This window comes from Pseudonaja textilis, chromosome 2, assembly GCF_049901715.1.
Source record: "Pseudonaja textilis isolate UNSWEBS1 chromosome 2, rPseTex1.2, whole genome shotgun sequence".
In the NCBI taxonomy this organism is placed as follows: Eukaryota; Metazoa; Chordata; class Lepidosauria; order Squamata; family Elapidae; genus Pseudonaja; species Pseudonaja textilis.
In genome coordinates, this window is record NC_141991.1 from 171,028,942 (window position 1) to 171,052,094 (window position 23,153).

Sequence of the window (23,153 nt, forward strand, 5' to 3'; positions counted from 1 at the left end):
CCCTTGCTTCTTCTCCCTTTTCCTAGCAAAATAAAGCTTGGCGGCCATATTGGCACCCAAATACAGCTTGTTGTGCTCTTTCTGATATGGTGTCCTTGTCCAGAGAACAGATTCCTGTTTCTAGGGGGAAATTAGCTGAAGCTCTTTCAAAATCAGGATCAAAGGTTGGATCCAGCTTGTATTGCAACCAGTATTTGACTTGAAAATAATTAGGCTCCCAAATCACTGATTTTAACTCCAAAGATATTGTTAGCTAAATCAAAGCTACTAAGAGACCAAGAAGTGCTGTCACCAGTCCAGTTTTGCACAAACTGCTATAATGAAAAGAGAGAGCCCCAGTCCCCAAAGTTTTATTTCTGTGCGTGGCTATAAATTCTCCACGGCTCTAACTTGGCTCTCATTCATACATATGCAAACATTTACCATTAATGTCACATGATAATAAACCAAGGCTATCCAACCAGACATTTTGATTGATTATGTGTCATTGATTAATAGGTTGATTATCTGCCATTGACTAAAAGTCTGTAGAGATTCTCAGCCATCCAGGTCATGGTTGTCCCAAAAATGCTGAAGAAGCTTCTTGGATGAGAAGCAAAATGTCTTCAAAAGAAAAACAAGAAAGTTCAATTGCCTCCTAAAAAAAGCACTCTTGTCATTAAGGTGTTTTTTTTAATTCCTAATTCAATTGCCTCCTAAAAAACGCACCCTTGTCACTGAGGTGTTTTTTTAATTCCTAGTGACATATATAGATACATTTTCTTTATAAAAATGCTGAATAGTTAAAAGATACTGATGCAGGTATGAATCTGATGAGTTGAAAGAGATTTCTGAACTCTGGGCAATCAGATTGACCTTTGCTATTTGTAAAAACTGCTTCACTGCTGTAGCTTATGTTAGTTTTGGCTAGAACCATAACTTGCTCTTAGAATCAGGCTTGGAAATCCTGCCATCCCCTTAATTCACAATCAATATAGTCTGCACTTTCTCAAATTTCAAAAAAAAAAAATCTGAAAAAAGGACTTGAAGAAAAGATCCTGCCATATTTCAAATCTGTACAATCTTTAGAATTTACAATCATTCAGGTCTACTTAGTTTCATCAAGGTGGCTGGCTCATATGAACTCTCTTTTTTGGTCAAGGATGACTGAATACCTGCCACTAGGCATGTCCATTCTAGTAGGAACGGAAAAAAGAAGAATTTATGAGAGTCGTCTAATACATTTGCCACATTTACTTAAGATAGCTATGTTTGGAAGGCAAATTTGTTCACACCAGAAATGTCTGTGGCTCATGGAGATTTTTTGGGGATTGAACAGGTGTTTACCCCGTTCCAGAAGCCCTAAAATGAAACCACAAAGTGCTATCAAAAGTCCCAGAGACATTTACAAGCAAGCAAGTTCTAGATTTTCCTCTTCCAAACAGGCTAGACAATTGCATGCATGCGTACACATATACAAAAGCATTCTATATTGAGTTCCTCTACACCAGAGCAAGCAATCTAATACTGCCATGTTTTGTTGGGCTGTAACTACAGACATTTCACTAGCAATACTGAAATACACTGTTCGCAGAGCCTAAAACATCTGGAAGATACTATTCTCTAATTCTGCTGTAACTAATCCAGTGGCCTCAATTGGGGAGGATGTATACACAATTTGGGCATCCTCCAGATATTCTGGGAAGACAACAGGAAATTATGGAAATTGAAGATATTGTTTTGAGCATAGCAACTTGGGTGGAAGTGGTGTGGAATTGTCTTAAAAGAATCAGAATGATTAAAAGAAAAAGAAACCTGTCAAAAAGCAGGCTTTTTTCCCTATCGCATGTAAAGGAAAATGCAAATGAAATCAATCAAGCACTCCAAAACTTTATCAAAAGAAAAGAAAAAAGGAGGCAGAACAATTGTACAGCATGAAATACTAAACAGGTATCAAAGCCTTCCTCTGTTTCATATTCAAAATGTATAATGTTCTGTGTTAGCCGTTACATTCCACTTCTGCATGCGGGTCAGCTAAAAGGATAATCGTCAATGAAATAGAATGTCAAAAAACAAGCAAACCCCAAAACCCATTAAGATCGAAAGGCTTACCCAAAGTTGTAAAGCAATTTTAAATCTTCAACTAGTAATACGGCCAACTGGAAGAGTTCACTGACAATGCACTGGGAAGAACTGCAGCCCTGCGTGTGTCACAAGTGCCAGAGGTGGAAGTGAACTTTGAACCTAGAGTTCTCTGGCTGAGCTGTTATCAGATAAATAAAGTGATGATATACCCAGCTGTTTTAAGAATTTCCAGAATTGAAGATGTGGCGGGCTAACCAGATTTGTGTTTGTTTTTTTAAAGTATAACCTTCTATATAGATTTAAATTTTGTTCTGCAATTATTCATCTAAACTTTGAAATACTGTAGTTAGATAATCAGAACTTACTGCTGCCTTTTAAGCTTTTTCACCAGAGTTTCCACTGATCAAATGGTTAAGGCACCAGACTAGACACCAGGAGATTGTGAGTTCTAATCCTGCCTTAGGCATGAAAACCTGCTGGGTGACCTTGTGCCAGTCACTCTCTCTCAGCCTAACTCATCTCACAAAGTTGTTATTACAAAGAAAAAAGGAAGGGGGAGGGTTAAGTTTGCCACCTTGAGTTATTTATAAAAAATAATAAAGTCAGGGTATAAATAAAAATAAATAAATAAATGCAACAGTCAAATACTATATATAGGCTTAGTGTTTGACGCCTTGCAATAATCCCCAAGCTTTATTTATTTATTTGACAGTCTTTATAATTTGCCCAAATCCCAAAAGGGCAGTGCACAACACAGGAAATAAAACTTACAAACCCAAACATGAGGGAAGCAATTAAAAACAATCCATATAATCCGAAATACCTATGACAGACAACTACAATCAAGTAATCAATGAAAGCTTGTTGAAATAAGGCAGATTTAATTTGCTTTCAGAATGCAAATGGAGGTGAGGGGATCTGCACATACCTCTGGTGGGGAGAAGCTTCCAAAAAGTGGGGGCTACCATAGAGAAGATCCATCCCCAGGCCATTTTGTTGACATCTTTGCCTTGTTTTTACTTCTATAGAAGCAAGCTGAGCATTGAGGGAATCTCAGAATGCTTGCCTTGCCATCTGTGTAAGGCACAAGGAACCAGAACACCATGATGAATAGGCCAAAGCAGCTTTATTGTTGTTCACCTATTTTACAAGAATCTTGATAGGCTGACTGCATTTCCTTGGGAACCGTGGCTTCACTAGAGTGGCCTATGTCATTTCTTCCCACAGAGCCAACTCCATAGAACACCTCTTTACTTCCCCCTTCTTCTCTAGCCAGTGATATCAGCACAACCTGAATGGGCTCTGGGACACTACCTGATGCACTGCAATAGATGAAGACAGGGTCCATAGTTAAAATCCTGGTTTTGTGAACCTGATGTTGTGAGCTGGCAGCTGAGCTCTTCTGCCAAAGACAGTAGGCACACCCATGAAGAGGTGATGACAGCCATCTATGCTGAAGTATCACCATATTATTTAGCATTCCCACCCTGTACTTCTGTCTTTTTTGGCCAACTCTGCAGAAGAACCTGACAGATATATGCCAAAAAAAGAAAACAGGCTTCAGTTTGTTGGTCCATTGTTTTGGGTTTTTTTATATGGTACATTTTATCCCATCTTTACTCCAAGGTGGAACTCACCTGGATCTCTCTGGTGCTGTGTCCCTGATGCGACTTTAACTTATTTAGCGTGGTCACACACACTCTGCTAGAGAGAAGTTCCCTGGGGATGGGCTCCAGCACAAACCTGAAAGCTCAGAAGACAGAACCTCTAGTCCTAGTGACCGACCCAGATTGGATCCTACCTTAGTCATGCTTAACTTCACATTCTTTGAGATATTTGTTACACACGTTTGGGGGAGGGGAGGGGGGGTTAACCGGTTGATGCCCAACAAAATCACCATTGCATTTTTACAAAAAAAAAATATTCAACATTACTAACCAGACCAAAGGCAGCACTTTTAACAGCTTCTGCATCAACAGTGACAGATATAGTTTATCAGCTATATCATCATGTCTTATGGATTAAAAGAAAAAAAGATTGTCAACTAATTCAGAAACCAAAAATTAAATGGGAACAGAAAGAATTCCTTTCCCTAAAAGGAAAGGATGTTTTCTTTTTTCTCCTTTTTGGAAATTTGTTTCAAGCTTAAAAGTGTTTGTGTATGTATGTGTATTATATTTTTATGTAGAAGGCCAATCCATATATTTAGCAGAAACAAGTGGACATGCCTGTCTTGCACTGACCATTTTAGGCAAGAGGCCAAGAGTTTGCTGATGTATATATGTGCCTTGTATATATGTGGCAGGGGAGGGATTCAATTTTTTTAACAACCGGTTCTGTGGGCATGGCTTAGTTGGTGGGCATGGTTTGATGGTCATGTGACTGTCTGGGCGTGGCCAACTCAACATCACTCACATCAAGGCACGCATCTCCTCGCCTGGCCTCTCATGGCTGTGGAGATGCTGCAATAGTCATAAGTGTGAAAAATGGTCATAAGTCATTTTTTTCAGTGCCACTGTAACTTTGAATAGTCACTTCACACAAGCAAAGCACCAGCAAAGGAGGAAAAAAAACAGAAGAATTCCAGAGACAGGAAGTCTAGTCCTGCCAAGAATGTAATAAGGGTTAATGGAGAGGCAGTTTCTGTAAGCAACACTAGAACGTTTCCTTCCTGCCTTCCTTACGGGATTAGGCCAGTAATTTCTTCTAACAACCAGTTCTCCAAACTGCTTAGAATGTTAACCAGGTCTAGCAAATAGGTGCGAACTGGTAGAATCCCTCCCCTGTTATGTGGGTCTATTTCATTTTTTCCTTGTATTTACTTCTTCTGATTAAAAAAAAAAAACCTTATGCAATTATATGTCAATATTCTTTGACCAAATGTTACATCTAACATTCTGAGTAACATTTACCCACCAAAGAAATCTTTGGGGGAAAAGCACCAGTTTGCATGGTTCCAGTGTCTTGTCTTGATCCATAATATTTGAATAATGCAAAGCAGGAATGAAAGAAAAGGAAAGCATGTTTTGACAAGCAAGGCATCAAATTGGAAACTATTCACTGGTAGGCAGTTCTGAAGATCTTGATACCTTCATCCAGGTGCAAGAGTGTTCTTTCTTTGCCATGTCCCACTTATACAGATTAAACTAAAGGAGCTGTAGACAGCAAGCTTAAAGGATCAAATACAGAAATATGGTAACACAGGAAGTACATCCAAAGATAAATGCAGTCATTGGTATCCAGCTCAGAAATATATATACAAATCTTCTAGATGCAAAACATCAAACATGTTACCAAGATAATCCAGAACATGCCAAAGTGCTGTGCTGTATCTTTCAAAACAAACATTCTTAGGAAAGACAAACAATATGGTAATTAAGGAAATTATTTTGATTCTCAGTTAGAAATTGGGTTCTGTGCCTCTTGAATTCCTGGCATCCAGTTAGCTAGATGAATCTAACCCTGATTGAAACTTCTAACATATGTTGTAATTCTGTGCCTTAACAGATTTACATACCCTTTCTGAGAAACTGAGAAAAAGAAGCAAATCTGAAAGGGTATAAATTAAGTCTGGATATCTATGCCCTACAAAATCATACTTTTTCTATCTCAGAGCTCGTAACATGAAAAATGAGCAAATGTGCTTAATTGGATTATGAGCTCACCACAGGCTGAAGGACATTCAGCTAGACAAGCAGCACTTCCATTGATATTCTCTTTTAGCCGCGTACTATTATAAAACACCCAGGTGCTTTTATATATTTCATAAAATAACTGAACTTTCAAATTCCAAACCAGTGAAAATGAGAGATCAACATTTGCCTCAAATAAGATAGCTTATATTCAAGAAGTACTGTTTTTAAGATGTGGGCACAGGGGTTGCTTGTTTGTTTTTTTAGTCAATTCTTTCTTCTACATACAAAATGAAGAAAAGGGACATTTCCTCTAGTTGAACCTTTTGTATTATGTGTGTCTGATATGATCTCTTCCTTTAAATCATTATAAGGCCAGAAAATGTTATATCTTCCACATTAATGGGTGGGTCCTACCCATTTCTTCCCCTAATATCAAAGGAATGTTGAATCATAGACTAGGGACAGGAAAGGATTTGGGGCAGCATCCGATCCAACCCTGCCTTCCGCACATAGAAATTTACTGCAACAAGTTCCAAATTTAAACTGTTTCTCTGTTATGAGAAAGGAAAAATATAAGTCAAAGAAATGCAAGTATCTTATAACAATCTGTATATAAATATATGTTGTCTAAATTGTCACCATCTTGAGTTTAGGAAGGAATTAACTAAAAAAAAAAGGAATAGCATGTCACATTGACGGTTCTTTGATAGGAAAAAGAAACCAAACAAATTTTAAAAATGCTTGGACAAACTTTTTTTTTTTTTAATTGCCATATCATAACCTTATATTAAAGGCATCTCACACCCAGGATACATGGCAGATGAGAATCCCTCTACAGCTGTCTTCAAAATTTTGGTTAATATATTTTTCAAAATAATCATATTTACAGAAAAGGCAAATTGGAGCAGAGACATATCTTGTAATGAATTTTTGGCACAATATAGTACCAACACACAACCTTTATCTACTCACATGCAGTGAGGCTTGTTGCTTGAGATATAAGGCTGGAACACAAAATGTACTCTAACTTTAGTAACAGTTCATGTCCTCCCTTTCGGGAATATCCGATCAAAGTTTCAACTTCACATTCTGTGCCTTGTTTTTTTAATGAGAATTGGCCTTTCGGGAATCCCTGCTAAATATTGTGCCCTCTGGTGTAAAGCTCTCCAAATGATTTCTAAAAATTCTACAACGGTTGGTCAGTTTTCCTCTCTCAAGGAGAATCTTGAAAAAGAGGCAAAAAGATGAAGAAACATATTTCATTTCAGAAGGTAATTGTAAACAGTTTCTCAGACACAAGAAGATCCTAAACAACCCTGAGTTTGCTAAATATTTTAAACATCAGCAGCAAATTCTATATAGCATTGTTTTGGAGTGGGAAAGTTCCGTCAACACTTTGTGTATTATACTGTATTATAAAATGACACACAGAGACACCTTGAAATCCAACCAGACATATGAAAAGATGGGGGCAATTGGATAAAGTATGACTCTGTTCTTAATGGCTAATTTTGAGTTTTGTGCCATAAAATAGAGGTATACTCTAGGGCACTAAAGGAAGAAATAAAAATCTGTCCTGTAACTTGGGAGGATTATCCTGGACCCCAGAGGTTAGGTCACTGGTTACATTCTTTTATTACCTTCCATATTGAGTTAATAGATAGTTATTTGCCTCAGGGGAAATTAAACATTGCACTGCACACAGTATGCTCTAGGGATATACAGAGGTTAAAGGGCAACAACTACATTAAGAAGAATCCTATAGGATTGCAATCTATCAGCTCATTCCTGTTTAAGTCTTAAATATGCAAACCCTTCCTTCACACACCAAGAAGTACATCCTGTTTGGCAATACTGATCAAATATATAAACAGATCAAGAAAAGCTAAGGACAGGGGCTCTGAAGAATGTGAGTCATCACTTTGGACTTCTGTATGGAAACACTGCAATATCTACAGCTGCCTGGCTCATGGATGTACTATGTATCTACACAAAGGTCAAAATTGTATAACTCCAAGCTATTTGGAGGCCCTTCTCAGCAGCCTCTTAACTTGCCCTCAGCAAAGGAGAACTTTATTTATTTATTTGATTTTTATTCTGCCTTTATTACTGTATAAGTAACTCAAGGTGACAAGCATATCTAATACTCTTTCCTCCTGCTATGTTCCCCACAACGATAATCCTGTTAGGTTAGTTGGGCTGAGAGAAAGTGACTGGCCCGAAGTCATCCAGCCAGCTTTCATGCCTAAGGCAGAACTCACAGTCTCCCAGTTTCAAGGCTAGCATCTTAACCACTCCACCAATCTGGGTCTCATTATTAGAAGGGAGATTATATGGCATTTCCAGTGTAATTTCTCCGTCCTCCATCTTTGGCCTTCAAAAGCTGAATCAATTGCCTACAATCTTCTCCACTGGTCTTTCTAATTCAATATGGTGCAAGCACTTATTTATACCCATACTAACCAACCTATTATTGGAACACAGACAGCATTCTTATCCTCTGAACAGATAAATCAGTGGTAATCTCCAAGAGGCTGGTTTCTATTCAAGTACCATTTCAATTCAACATGCAATCTTACTGCTTTGTTGCAGCCACGTGACTAGTGCTACTGTAAAAAGTTTTTAATTTTAACCATTTTTAGTTTAGTTCTTTGGATAATGTACATTATGTAATCGCTGATCATAAATGCATGCATTTTATTCTCTTTAAGTATCATATAATGCCAATACCAGAGCAATGTTTTTGCATTTCTTGTACTATGAATGTAAACCCAGCATTGTCTAGAAAACAGTACAATATTTTTAAAGACCTCACACTTTCTTGTTCTGCCCTGCACTGTTCTGTTTTCAAACAGCAGATGGTAGGATGCAAACTAGTTGCACATGGTTCAATTAATTATATTAATTAAATTAACTAATTAATTAATTAACTACATTAATGTGAATGCATCATTTTTAATGAGACATTGGTTCCACCTTAAGGGACAAAAGTAATACAAAATAATTGGTAATGTTATGTATGGAAATGAACATTCCAACTTGATGGGTGGATTATAGTTTGCCATAGTTTCATAACTTTCCCAATTAATCCTCTAAAACTTCTATTTGATTTGTTTTAGGGCTTATTTATCCATTCAACCTGCTACAGGTGTAAAAATTCTCTGACTTCATAGAAGGCACTAAAAATGTGATTTTTTTGTTATTTCTACTGCACTCCTCCTGTTTTCTAGAAGAAAAGTCAGAACCTGATCTAAAGAGAACTCTGAACCTTATGGTCAGCAGATGCTGAGTAAAGTTTATTTTTCCACAAGAATGTTCCTGAAAACTAGCTCAAACCCATCACATCTAGAAAAGGATTCTCTCCACAGCCACGTGTTATCTTTAAAATCACATTAACTCTCTATCAGAGTCAACAATGTGAAGGAAAAAACCCTCAATTAATTTAAGAATGATTTCCAAGCAGTATTATAAAGACTCATGTGCTTTCACCAAATGAGCAATGCAAAAAATTCAAAAGTAGCAAACTTTTTTCCCTTTGTCGATCAGATGCTGACAAAACAGAAAAAAGATTAAGTAACATCCAAGTTTCTCATATCTAAACAACTTCTTTGTCTCTTGAAAGTCATCAAAAGATTATTTCAAAACAATTATTTGCATCAGCACTATTCTAAAGATAACTATATAGGGTGTTCAGTACATCTCACATGATGGCTTTATTCCTTCAGTAAAGCTACCAGATAAAAAGATGCCATCACATTTCCAAACGCAATTTGTAGTCATGCAAAGCATGAGACAGCAAAGGAATGCAAGAATTGATTGAGATTTCCAGGGAATTTTTGGAGATGTACACATGCAGGACTTCTGCAGCTGATGCAAATGTATTTTCCTTCAAAGATGACCAAAATTTTAAAGCAGAATAATTTTAACAAAACCAAAACTAGTTCCATCAAATACCAAACTGATCTGATATCATTTATGTTCAGAAGACAAAGCATATTCCCGTTGGATTATGGGTTCCAAAAGTTGAATAAATACCACTAATTTCCATTGGGATGCATATTAATGAATTAATCCACACTTAAAACCTTGGAACATTTTAAATAGTTCCAAACAGGCTGGTTTCTACTTGCAACAGAGAGACAATATTCAGAGTGAGGAAAAGTTGTAAACCAATTTTTGGCAGGAAAATATGAATTGCACATTCCTAGATCACAGTAAATAAAAAAATGATATTTTTTTAATTCCATGTATTTAATGCAAACATAAAGGGGCAGTGGCTCAGTGGTTAAGATGCTGGGCTTGTTGGCTGGAAAGCCGGCAGCCCATGTTTGAGATCCAAGTGCCACATGATGGGGTGAGCCCCCATCCTCACCCCAGCTCCTGCCAACCTAGCAGTTCGAAAGCATTCAAATATGAGTAGATAAATAGGTACCACCGGCACACCACTGACAAGTCAATCAAACATATAGTTATGAAACCATAAGCAACACACACACACACACACACACACACATTAAACCATACACTCACTCCATCAGATTCATTACAGTATATGAATCATACCAACTATAACTTCCAACAAAGTTCCAACAGAACTGATTTCGGAGGAGGTGTGAATCCTTTGGTACAATCTTTATGATTCATAGTTCAAGAGACAAATTTCCATTAGTACCACTGCTTTTACTTAAAACGAATAGAGGCCGTTTCCAAAGCTTACAGAATAGCCTTTAGCTAATGACTAGCTTTCTATCTTGTCTACCTTCCTTGGTATGAGGGAAGGCATGATGTCATATTCCACCCTAAGCATCTTGAAGTAACATAGATGTGATGAATTATGGAGTACTAATCCTGAAAGTGATGTGAAACTTGTATATGTATTATCGTGTGTGCTCATTATAAAATTACATTTTTGCTACAACAATCTATGCCAATTCCAGTGTACTTTGCTATAAATATATGATATATACAGGCACTTTAAAGCCTTGAGGAGAATCCACTAGTGATTATATGAACATTATTTTAAGAATGGCTCAAAAAACATTGTGCAAGTAGTCCTTGACTTACAATAGTTCATTTAGTGACTGTTGAAAGTTACAACAGCACTAAAAAAAGGTGATATGACCATTTTCCACACTTAAGATTGTTGCAGCATCCTCAAAGTCACATATTCAAAATTTGGATGCTTGGCAACTGATTCATATTTATGATGGGTTGCAGTGTCCAGGGGTCATGGGACCAGCCTTTGCCATCTTCCAATAAGCAGAGTCACTGGGGAAGGCAGATTCACTTAACGACTATGTTATTAGCTGAACAACTGCAATGACTTACTTAACTGTGGCAAAGAGGTCATAAAATGGAGAAAAATTCACTTAACAAATGTTTCACTTAGCAACATAAATTTGAGGCTCAATTGTGGTCATAAGTCAAGGACTACCTGTAGGATTTTTTTTCAAATGATTTTTTTTTCAGATTTATACTCCCTTGTGAGGTGGATCAAAAAGCTTTACAGCTGACTGAAAATTTGAGTTAAGTTCCACCACCGTTGTTGATATTGTACTATTGTTATTGTACTACTTGCATTGTATAGGATTATGGAGATATCCTTGAAGAAAATACACAGCAGTTGTTGAAAAAACATGGATGCAGTCTAGGAAAAATGAAGGCATGGGAAAGAAACTCAAGATTGCTCCACCTTGACTCTCTTTTGTATAAAAGGGAGGGAAAGAGAAATTATTTGAGGCTTTCAGATCGTGTTATTATAACCTATATTAACAAAGTACAGTTCTAGTATTTCTTGTGATGTCAGTGGTTTGCCCTGAAGGGCTGACAAACAAAAAACTCAAAATTGTCAAAATGGAAATGAAACATATCAATTTGGCTGTTTTAGGAACAGATAAATTGAAATGATCCTGTTTAAATCAGATGATTAGTATATAATCCATCCATCCATCCATAAATTACATTCAGGTAGGAATCTGTATAAAAGATTGCTTAACAAGAACATTGTTACACATGTGCTTGGCTATAAATCTAACACATGACAGGATCTTATCTGTTAAAATCAGTGGACATCCTATGAATCAGGATCAGTGTTAAGTGAGGGATTGAACCCAGGTTAGATGCAATGGTGGAAAACAAGTGGAATTATATGGCAAATTTTAAGAAGGTACGAAACGCAGCATCAAGAAAGAAAACGTTTGGAATGCAAAAGTTGAAGAAAAGGCTGAACCAGGTTTTATACAATAATTTGAATCAAGAGAATATAACTAACGTAGGGATTAAGTTTGCAAAGAGTATTTTGTTCGTCAGCCCTTGATTCAAGGAACACAAATGCAATCTTCCTATGTCACTGGGATCATATGAACTGCATAACAGGAAACAAAATATTAAAAAAATACAATCCAGTTATCCAGAATGCTTCCTAGTGTAGGTTTGGAGGCTAGAGCATGTTTTTTTTTTTAATATCAAACAAAACATGAAGAGAGCAAGGACATCTGACCTCAAGGACATACAGTCAAAATATACATTTGATGTAAGAAACAGATTCAATCTACTTAACTTACACAAAAGAGAAACCAAGGAGCTACAAGAAGAGTTAAGAGATGTTGTGAAAACCAAAGGAGAAAAAAAAATTCAAAGAGAAAAGATCCAAAGAGTTTGTTGTGAAAGCCATCAAGATACCCCTAGGAAAATACAGATAAAGAATGAAAGCCTTGGAGGACAGAAGGATATGGAATGACTGAGTGCTAACTTTCAACATTAAGCAAGAAATATCAAGGAATGATATTTCAACCAAAAAAGAGGGATATTTCAATACGGAAGGGGAAACAACAAAAACAAAAGAATGAGAGACTGTTTTAAGATCAGAAAAATAACTAGAAAATTCACAGTTAAGGAACTATATGCAGTTTCTTCAAGTCAGGCTTGACCTCGAAAGCTTGTCCAGACTAGTCCCTGCAATTTTCCTGGCAGGATTTTGTGGTTTGCCATTGCCATTTTCTTAGGACTGAAAGAGAATGGCTGACCCAAAATCTTTGTGGCAACTCCCAAGATATTGGAAGATTGCTATCATGTCATCCCCAAGTTCTAGTCCTAACTTAGGTATAAATCCAGCTGGGTGATTTTGGGTATAGCCATGCTATTACCCAAAGCACCCGAGGGCAGGACAAGAAGCAATGGGTGGAAACTAATCAAGGAGAGAAGCAACTTTGAAATAAGAAGAAATTTCCTGACAGATTCTTCCCTGTCCTACTCCAGAATCATAACTATCAAACCAAACTTACTTTAAAGTTGGATTATTCAGATTTAATTATGGAAGAAATATAATCGAGAAAAATGAACTTAAGGGGAAATGAATAGACTGTACAAAATCATTTCCAAAAACATGAGAGCAACATTTCTTGAGAAAAAATATATTCAGGAACAGATTGTAATACAAACAATAAGCAACAGACAGCTTTTGTAAGAAAGCACCGCTGCAGCTGAAATTGTGAATGGATTGTTTAAAGTTTCAGAAGAGGCAGTTAATTGTTAACAAATTTCTGGAAAGATGGCATGGCCTAGACCAGGGGTCGCCTATCTTTTGGACCTCAGGGACCACCAAACTCATAATTTTAAATCCTAGCAACCACTAACCAGTTCTGTGGGTATGGCCTAATTTGTGGGTGTGGCTTGGTGGTCATGTGACTGGCTGGACATGGCTTGTATGTAAATATTATAAATATTTATATAAATATTGAATTTTTTATTTAAAAAGAGCAACTTTTACCCACCAAGCCTGGGGAAAACCCACCAAAGCAGGCAGGCAGACTGAGTTGCTCACAGAATCATTCAGTGATCTATCTATTTGCCATCAGCTACCTGAGTTTGTCACATAAAATTTGCTTGCCATGAGTCCGTACTGAATAATAGAACCTTCAGTCCTAAGGGAGTTTCGGCTGTGCTTAAAAGCAGATCCAAAGATTATCCAACTATTTCCTGCTTTCTAGCTAATCTAAATATCCCAGCCCAACAGAACAGCTGATGGTCGGAAAAAGGAAAAATAGCAATTTTAGCAGGCAAGTTTGCCAGGTAAGGAATGAGTGGATGGGGAGGGTTCCCACAGGCCATGTGGGTGGCGCAGCCGTGTGTTTCTGCACAACCTGAATTAATTGCTTTCGGGGGTGCTCTGGGGGTGACATTTGTCTGCGGCCCATCAAAATTTTCTCGTGGCCCACCAGTGGGCTGTGGCCCACCAGTTGGCGACCGCTGGCCTAGACAATGGAAATATTTATATATATATATATATATATATACATATATACATATATACATACATACATACATACATACATACATACACACACACACACTTTTACAGAAGAAAGCAGTGTGCAAATGATCAAACAATGGAACTAAGTTGTCATACAAGGAACATTTTCCTTAAGATCTTAGATAAAATGGATAGAAAACCACCAGATGAACAATGGTTACAAAAAAGGAAGAACATATCAGATTCATAAGATAATGGATATAGCAAGATATGACAAGAGGGGTTTAATTTATTGACCACAGCTATGCTTTTGACGGAGTATATCATGCCATATATCTGTACACTCAGTCTCACATATTCATATATGATGAATGTCAGGACTCCGACATGCATCTATTAAGGTTAATAGAAAAGCCACAACTATTTCAAGAAACCTTCATAATGAGCAAGAAGGAGTAATAAAAAGTGAGTTTGGAAAAATGGAGCAGTTCAAAATAGGTAAAGGAGTGAGATAAGGACAGACAGCAACTCCATCTGTCACATTTATACCATGACTATATTAGAAGCATTGACATCTAGAACCAAAACTGATCACTAGAGACAGAAACACTAACAACTTGAGATAGGTAAGTATTTTCTGTGCCAAAAGTAAAGAAGTCTTAGAAGAACTCATTTGGAAAGTAGAAAGTGGGAAACCAGGGTTCACCACCTTAAATAGGAAAAAGAAAACGTTTCGATCGGTATAAGATGGGAAATGATTTTTGCATTCTTGGGATGAAGGATAGACATGCAATGCACTGTAGAGTTTAATTCTATGGAGGAAGGTAATTGCAAACTTAGACAAGATCGGAAAGGACACTCTAATAACTGCAGAGAACAAAATAGTTAACATAGTGGGTAATAGTATTGACAGCTGAGAAAGAGCTAGTAAAAGAAGATTAATGGATTTGGAGATGGTTATTAAGAGTGCTATCGGCTACAAGCACTCAATCCTGGATCAAAGAAAGACCATTCTTTGAAGTGACTGTCAACAAGGAGAAACCTGCATTCTTTTGGCATATGGTGGAAGCTTGATGATAAAAAGCAACCAGACTTGGCAAGATTGTGAAAAGTGGGAAAAGGGAATACTTCAAGTAAGGAAGGTGAATGGTGTCAAAAGACGCAGCATTTTCCTTGGGACAGCTGAAAATATTACTAGAACCAGGCTGAGTTAGTTTTTGTCCATGCCATCACTAGAAGCAGAGTCCAACTCAGGGACATCAAAGTAATATTCTGAACAGGAGGCATCAAAGCGATATTTTAATAAAAGAGACCTCTATTAACCCTACCCATTAAAGTTACATGGCGCCAAGCCCTGATAATTTACAGTTCAAGCGTGCAAAATATCCTCAAGCAATGGGTCAAAAGAAAAAAATCAAAAGTAATCAAACACAACATTGCAAGACCTTAATGCTTTCTGCAAAGCGATTCTCTTTGGTCTTGCTTAGCACTGACTCAGAATGGGAAGGAAACACCGAGATTCACAGTACAGCCTGGAGCTGAACAACAAAGCTAATGACAATAATAGCAATAAGATAAATAGCCTATTATTACCCCCATGACCCCATTATAATGCTTCTCTCAGTACATAAGTTTTTCGTGAAATTATTTCTTACAAAGTTCGCTTTCCCCCTCAGATTAAGGGGTGCAATTCCCAAGCTGACGGCTTTTATTAAGCTGTCACACATATTGCAAGGTTACTCTCGGTCATTCCTTGCTGACTTGGAGCTGCTCTGTGAGTTTCTCTCCATTTTGCCTCGCCTCAGTAGCTCCAACTGGAGGCATCTTCCTAGGCAAGCAGCCCCAACAATGAGATCGCAAGTCCCTCTTTGAGAAGGTTTGGACTCTCTCCCAAGCTTCATTCCAGGTCGGGTTTGCAAAGATGCTATGAGATTCCTTCTCCGACCTGGGCAGGGATCTTTACACATGGAGAAGGTACAATGCCCAGAATGGCTAAGATGGGTCTGGCTGGGAATGAAGAGCTTTGTAGTCCAGCAATGGAGGGGAGGAATTGGGAGTCTTACTACCAGGGGGTTGTAGGAAATAAGCTACGATCCTTGCAATTCTTCAGTAAGACATACATGATTAAACTGGAAGGAAATATCTGTACACTGTTTGACGAGAGGGGGGAGAGAAGAAAAAGAAAAAAGCAAAAGAAAAGAGAGAGAAAAGAGAAAGAAGGGGAAAGAGAAGAAAGAAAAAGAGAGAGAGAGAAGAAAAAGAGAAAAAGAAAGGGAGAGAGATAGAGACAGAGAAAGATAAGGAAGAAAAAAAGAGAGAGAGAAGAGAGACAGAGACAGAGGGAAAGAGAAAGAAACAGAGAGATAGAGGAAAGAAAGAAAGAAAGAAAGAAAGAAAGAAAGAAAGAAAGAAAGAAAGAAAGAAAGAAAGAAAGAAAGAAAGAAAGAAAACCTTGGCGCCAGGCGCTGCTATTGTCTGCTTAAAAACAACCAGATCTGCCCCTCCAACGCGCCAGTCCAGCTCCTCTTCGCCTTTCCTGCCTTCCTTTTCTCCCTTTGCAAAGCAGCTCCGGAGGGCAGGGCGGCTTCTTCGGAGCTCCTCTAATCCTTCAGAGAGCGGCCGGGACCCTTTCTATTAAGCCAGCCACAGAAAGCCACCGAAAAGCGGGGCTGTCAGGTGTAGTGCCTGCCAGGGAACACCAGCCCTGTTCCAGGGAGGGCGAGAGTTTCAAAAGGACAGAAAAAACGCACTCTGAACACTCTCAGAAAGCCTGCCTCGCTCGTCTTCCTTCTTTCTTTCTCCCTCACCCCCCTCAAAACAACAACAACAACCCATCTCCTCCCACTTAGGACTCTATGGCTGTAACTTCGTTGCTTGTATCCTTACGATTTATATCGACTGTTTCCTAGCACGATTTGATTGCTTGTTGTGCCCTATGACTATCATTAAGTGTTATGGTTCTTGACTCTTGATGAATGTATTTTTTCTTTTATGTACACTGAGAGCATTTGCACCAAGACAAATTCCTTGTGTGTCCAATCACACTTGGCCAATAAAAGAATTCTATTCTATTCTATTCTATTCCTAGTCCAGTCCAATCTACCTACCTACCTACCTATCAGAAAGAAAGAAAGAAAGAAAGCTCCCGGGAAGCCAGGGAGCAAAGTGGGAACCTCTCAGCCGGTCGGGAGCCGAGATCTGTGCAGAATTGCGCGTGAGTTGTTGGAGCCAGAAACAGGACGTGTGCCTCCCCCCCCCCCCCACCTCCCGCCGCCCCAAATCTTTCAGAAGCAGGACCAGCCGATCCCTGGGGCTTCGCTGAAATGGAGGCAGCCCCTTCCAAGGGTGCCCCCGCCCTCCTTCGCGATCTCCCCTCTCCCCAAATTCCCCCTTTACCTGCTCGCCGGTTTTGATCGAGGCTCTCTTTTGTTTTTTTGTTTTAGATCCACCGGACGGCCGACAGCTTTCTGGCGGTGGGTGGACGGGTGGGGTAAGGGGGATGTGATGGTGGTGGGTAGCGGGGCACCAGCCACCTCAACTCTCTTTGCGCGCTCCCCCCAACCGTGACTCCAGAAAAGACGGCGAGCCCGACTCGCCTTTATATATATAGAACCCCCGCCTGCGCTGTACAGCGAGGTTATTATCGGTCAACTCCGCTTCCCTTTGCCGCTCCAGCTGCTGCCGCTACTGCCGCTGCTGCTGGTCTGTTTATGTATTTCAATCAGTCACCGTGAGCACGTGGAGAGGGAGCCCGCCTCTTAAAAGGGCGATATCACTGGCCTCACTGGGCATCCTGGCTCCTCCACGGTGTGGGGGGGGGGAACTCTTCCGTGCCTCCCCCTCAGCGGGTTCCCACCCACCCACCTCCCGCCCGCCCCCCAGCCCACTTTCCGTCTCTGAACCCAGAGCCGAGCAGCTGCTCAGCGCCTGTGCAAAATGCGCCGGCCTTCTGATCGCTTGGATTACAAGTCCCATCACGTATCTTTTCCCCCGGACCCTGCTTGCTGGCAGAGGCCCGGGGTGGCGGGGAGGGGAGGCGAAAGGAGGACCGGCTGTGCAACGAACAGCAATACCGCTGCTTGCCTTTTGCCGCGGTGCGCGGTCACCACTGCTCCTTTTTCTAAAGGCAGTGGGTTGTTGTTGTTTTTTTAACCTTCTGCTTTTGTTTTTCTCATCTGAGGGATCCGTTCACACACAGTGGCGGATTAAGGCTCACTGGTGTCCGAAGCACTGACAAATCTTGGTGCCCCCCCACTTTTGTACATACTGTACAAACGAAGCCATATTCTCCATTTTGTGGCGCCCCTTTTGGAGAAAGATGTGAGAGAGCGAAGTTGGCTCAGATGGGACACCACACATTTGGAAAATTCTGAAAAAAATTGGAAAAGAACCAAGGAAATAGAATGGACAGGTTGCAACTTTTGCTGGTTTGTGTCCCTACACGCTGGATTTCATTTGGTGCAAAGGGAATATTCTTTTTAGCAGCTGACCAGGGATCAAAAGGGTTTTCTTTCACACACTCACTGCTGTTTCTATTCAGAGTTGACTATAGCAGTTTGCAAGTGATTTGCAAAGGTCTTCATTCCTGCTGGCCTCAAATGCAGGGAGTGTGTTGAGATCACCATGAGCCAATGCCTGCTCCAATTGACTAATCAGAGTACAAATAGCCTCATTCAATCATGGTCCTGTTGAAAGGCTTGCAAATGCCTTTCTTCCAAGGGTTCTTTTTTCCTGCTGGGAGTGCTTTCAGAGTAAGGACACAGACAGAGACAGCTATTTGAAAGCAAGTTTGCTTTAATTTTCAGGAAGGCAAGAGATAGCAAGAAGTCTGCGTTCCCGGGGCTAGCCAGCTTTGTGTAATAAACTCCTGATTTTTATACCTTTCCTCTTGTGTGTGAGTGAAATCCTATCAGGGGGGGTTTCCGTCAGAGGGTAAACTCTGCAGGGTGGTTTGATTGGATTATTAGTTTCATTTCTTATATTTGTTTAGTGGCAATCTCCTGTCTGCTATCGGTCTTTTGTCTTATTTGTTTTGCTGATTTGGCATGGCCTTTTGTTTGTAAGGGACTTCTTTTTGTTTCCCTAGTTTTCTTAATTACTTGGCTTTTTGCCTAGGGGGCTTCTTTCAATACCTTTTATTAAATCTCTTTTCCTATGCAAGTTTGTTTTATGGCTGGCCTGGTGTTGCCTTTGGGCTTTTTTTTCTGCTTGGGTGTCACCACTGTCCTCATGAAGTTCCCTTTCCACAGTCCTATTCCCTGAGCTGTCATGGTTCCTAAACAACATGAATCCCTTCTCTCCTGCTTCACACACAAACACCCACATACTTACAAGGACATGGAGCCGTTGATTGATGGATGATATGCCATCAAGACACTGTTGACTCTTAGCAACCACATAGATAGATTTTCTCCTTAAGTTGGTCTTGCAAATCTTGGGACCGGTGTACCCATTGCCACTGCAACTGAGTCCAACCTGCTGGATGTCTTCTCTTTCATCTATCTCAGCATTAGCACCTTCTGCAAAAAAACTAGGTCTTCACACAATGTGTCCACAGTAGATGAGCTTGGTCATTTGTCCACATCCACGCTTGGGTTCTCCCAATCAATGTTGCTATGATAGGAAGCTATGCAAAACAAATTGTGATGCATAAGGAAAAAAAAAAAGGAGCCATCCACGGTGTATTTTGCCAACTTCACTCTGCTGCAGATAAAAGTGTCTGGAGGTGGACTGATAACCACATTGGCATTTTTCCAATTTTTTTAACCACACTGCTGTAGTCAGGCAAAATGGGAGATAAGTCTTCAACAATGCAAACAGGCTGAAGAAATTCTACTTTAAAAGGATCCAAGCTGTTCATCCATACTGTTTCAAATGTGTACAGATTTTTCAATATTCTCTTGTTCTTGGTAACAGCGAAAACAATGTATTTCTGCATTTTCTTAAATGCATTCTTTAAATGAAGTTTTTTTTTTAAAAAAGTTCAAGTAAGTTCTGACTTCTGGCATCTTCCTAGACAAAGTTCCTGCAGGGTTTTTATTTTTTGGCAAGATCTCATAAATGGCTTGCCATTGCCTGCTTCCTAGGACTGAGAGAAAGGGACTAGCCCCAGGTTACCCAACTGGCTTTGTGCCCATGGCAGGCCTAGAATTAATTGTCTCTCAGTTTCTAGCCTGAGGTCTTAAGCACTATACTAAACTGTTTCCATATATTTAAAATACTAATTTTATATTAATTCTAGCTTAGCCACTTCTCAATTTAATATATAGGTAAGCCGTACATCTATAGTCTTCTGTTGAAAAAGCATTCTAAGGCTGATCTGATGAAAGTTGAAGAAGGAAATTTCAGTAGTTATTTATAAATAACTTGTGATTGCTCCTCAAAATGAGCGGGCACCCAAATCTAGACATGATCATCTCCATTATCGTCAGAAGTATTTCTATTTAATTTACAGCAAATATTTCTAAGTGAGAGTTGGTTTGGTGTAGTGGTCAAGTCATACAATTAGAAACTAGGAGACTGAATTCTACTTATGCCTTAAGTACAAAGCAGTTACTTTCTCTCAGCCTAGGCAGCAGGCAGTGATAAAGCACCTCTGAAAAAACTTGTCAAGAACACTGCAGGAACTTGTCCAGGTAGGCATCAGGAGTCAAGACAGACTCAAAGGGGCAAAAGAAAAAAAAAATAAGTTACTGTTCTATTTAAAATTAGTATGTATAAATTTTAAGTATTTTCTCCTGTACTTCTCCGAGATAATGCATTGTTACATCTTCTTTGTCATCTTCTTCAAATTAATGTAGACAATCTTGAATTCAAAGCAGAAAGATAAACTCTCAGCTAGATAATTTAAATAAAAAGTTTCCCATTGTTCAGGGACTTAGTAAACAAGCAGTCCTAGGTTAGGGCCAAATAATTATTACTGTAATTTACAACCTATCCAAATTCTGCTTCTCCTTCTGGATTTTCTGGTGGAGAAATGACTAGTTTGTTCAATAAATATTCACCACTGAAACAGGCTATACAGAGCTAGCTCCTGGCCTTTCAGAAGTTTGTAAAAAACTTACCTGTTCCAGAAGACCTTTTCTTCAAAAAAATCATTTTTTTATCTCACATTTATTATTTTTATAAATAACTCAATGCAGAAAACATAACTAATGTTCTTTCCTCCTCCTATTTTCACAACAACCCTTGGAGTGGGTTGGGCTGAGAGAGGGACTGGCCCAAAGTCCCATCCAGCTGGATGTTTTCCTAAAGCGGGACTAGAACTCACAATCTGCTGGTTTCCAGCCTGGTGCCTTAACTATTACACCTAACTAGCTGTAGAGACAAGAATACTGCCAAGAATGTATTAATTACTTTTCTACAATTAATAGTAATTTTAATTGTAATTATAAGACCAGATTTGTCTTACAGTATAGCACTGTGTATTGTAATGGTGGCTGCATTGGCTGTGGTTTTCTCTTTTGTTCATTGTTTCAAATCTGCAGACTGAAGTGCTTTCAAGTGAATGAACAAATAAAAGCACTCCTTCTCCACATGATATGGATAATAGACTTTTCTTTCTTGAAAATAGAAAAGTCCACTAGTGCTTCTGCTTCTGTTTTTCCTTGTGAAAAACAGCCACAGATATATATTTATTGTCCCATCATACTATTTAAAATAAGGTGCCTCAAATAGGACTGTCACTTTTCTTCTGCTCTGATTTATGGATGGACAAGGAAAGAACAAAATTGAAGGATGCAAGAAAGATTGAGAACTTGAACTTTCAATCCATTAGAAACTCTTTTTATAGATAGTTTGAAATTATAAATCTACATGAAACTTTGGTGTATTGAAACATTCTTGTGAATAACACAATTTGGAGACGTGGGCATCCATATTGTTATATGCATCAGGATTTCATCACACAAATGACATAATTTATATTCCAATTGCATAATTCAAGTAATGACATCATGACACATGATGCCACTTGCCCCCATCACCCTGATCCCAATATATTTTCACATCTGGAGGCAAATGACAAAGAAGGAGGCAAAGAGAGAAGGATTAACACTTTTCTTTTTTTATTGCATGAACTTTGACAGATCGTTAAACAGCAATCACAATGCAAAAAAGCAAAGTAGGAGATAAGCAACTACTAATAAAACATAAGGATAAGATTTATTTCCCCGATTACAGACTGTTGTCTAAATATTTGTACTGTACTTTGAAGGTTAAATATCGCAGGTTATTGCTAGTATCTGTTTAAGTAATTCCATCTATTGTTTTTTTATTGCTCCCTTAACTCCTTCCTTTAAAACTGTATTCCAAGTATCTAATCTCTTACTGAATGTGTCATAAATAAGGAAGCCACTCTTACTTTGGTTAAGCTTCTGTATATTGTCAGTTTTGCAATTGCTACATCTTCTCTAATTTTGGTCTCCCAATCTTGTATTCACACTTTTGTGGCACTTTTTTTTACAGACTGGTCAAATTGTGAATTTGGAGTCTGCATGATTTGGAGTCACCCTGCCAAAGTTTGGGCACATTAGTACTTAATTTATTTAATTGCATATTCAATGAATCCTAGCAAATTTAATCAGAAATCTCACTGTACATGGCCAGGGCTTAAAAGAAACATGTTAACAACTTTCTACACACTATGTCTTTAATATAGAATTCTTTGATACACAAGCACACACACACTCCTCCGAATACCTGAAAATACACCTGAGACCAAAATGCAATAAGTGAAAGTATCAAGATTTGACAGTACAAGAACAAGGGGTACTTATAATAATGTCAAGAGAAAAACTGTCTGCACAGGGATTTAGGTTTTTAATGGTTTTCATATGCACAATTAAGAAAGAAATATAATATACCAATAGGTTAAAACAAAATAATTGGAACTGCAAAAACATAAAATGGAATTTGAAATTGACAAATAATGAACAGGTGATTGCTAGTATTTACAAACTTATGTTGAGATTTGAAATAGGAGAACAAGTTAAAGTGGCTAAGAATTTTGATTATAATAACTGGACCAAAGGGAAAGTATGTGGTTAAAAGGATTAAAGTTTACACTGTATTATGATTTAAGAGAGAATATTTGCAAAATAATGTAATGTTGATATATAACTGAAGTGAAATTATCCAAGACGTGTTAAGGTACTTCTAATCAGTTTTGGAAATGTGGGACACATGAACGATAATTTTACCAT

At 38.6% G+C, this 23,153-nt stretch overlaps 1 protein-coding gene across 4 annotated transcripts in view; it reads right to left on the reverse strand.

Moving 5' to 3' along the window:
* The window catches only part of ABCA1 (ATP binding cassette subfamily A member 1), a 114,670-nt gene extending 97,031 nt beyond the window's left edge, over positions 1 to 17,639 (reverse strand). Inside the window, exon 1 of one of the 4 annotated variants that reach the window (XM_026718554.2) lies at positions 17,347 to 17,639. The gene's annotated coding sequence lies outside the window, so the exon portion shown is untranslated. Of the gene's footprint in view, positions 1 to 2,091; positions 2,193 to 16,401; positions 16,422 to 17,346 lie in introns of those variants that run through there. The other 3 variants (XM_087926460.1, XM_087926458.1, XM_087926459.1) reach the window with 3 other exon arrangements.
* Positions 17,640 to 23,153: the final 5,514 nt, after the last annotated feature.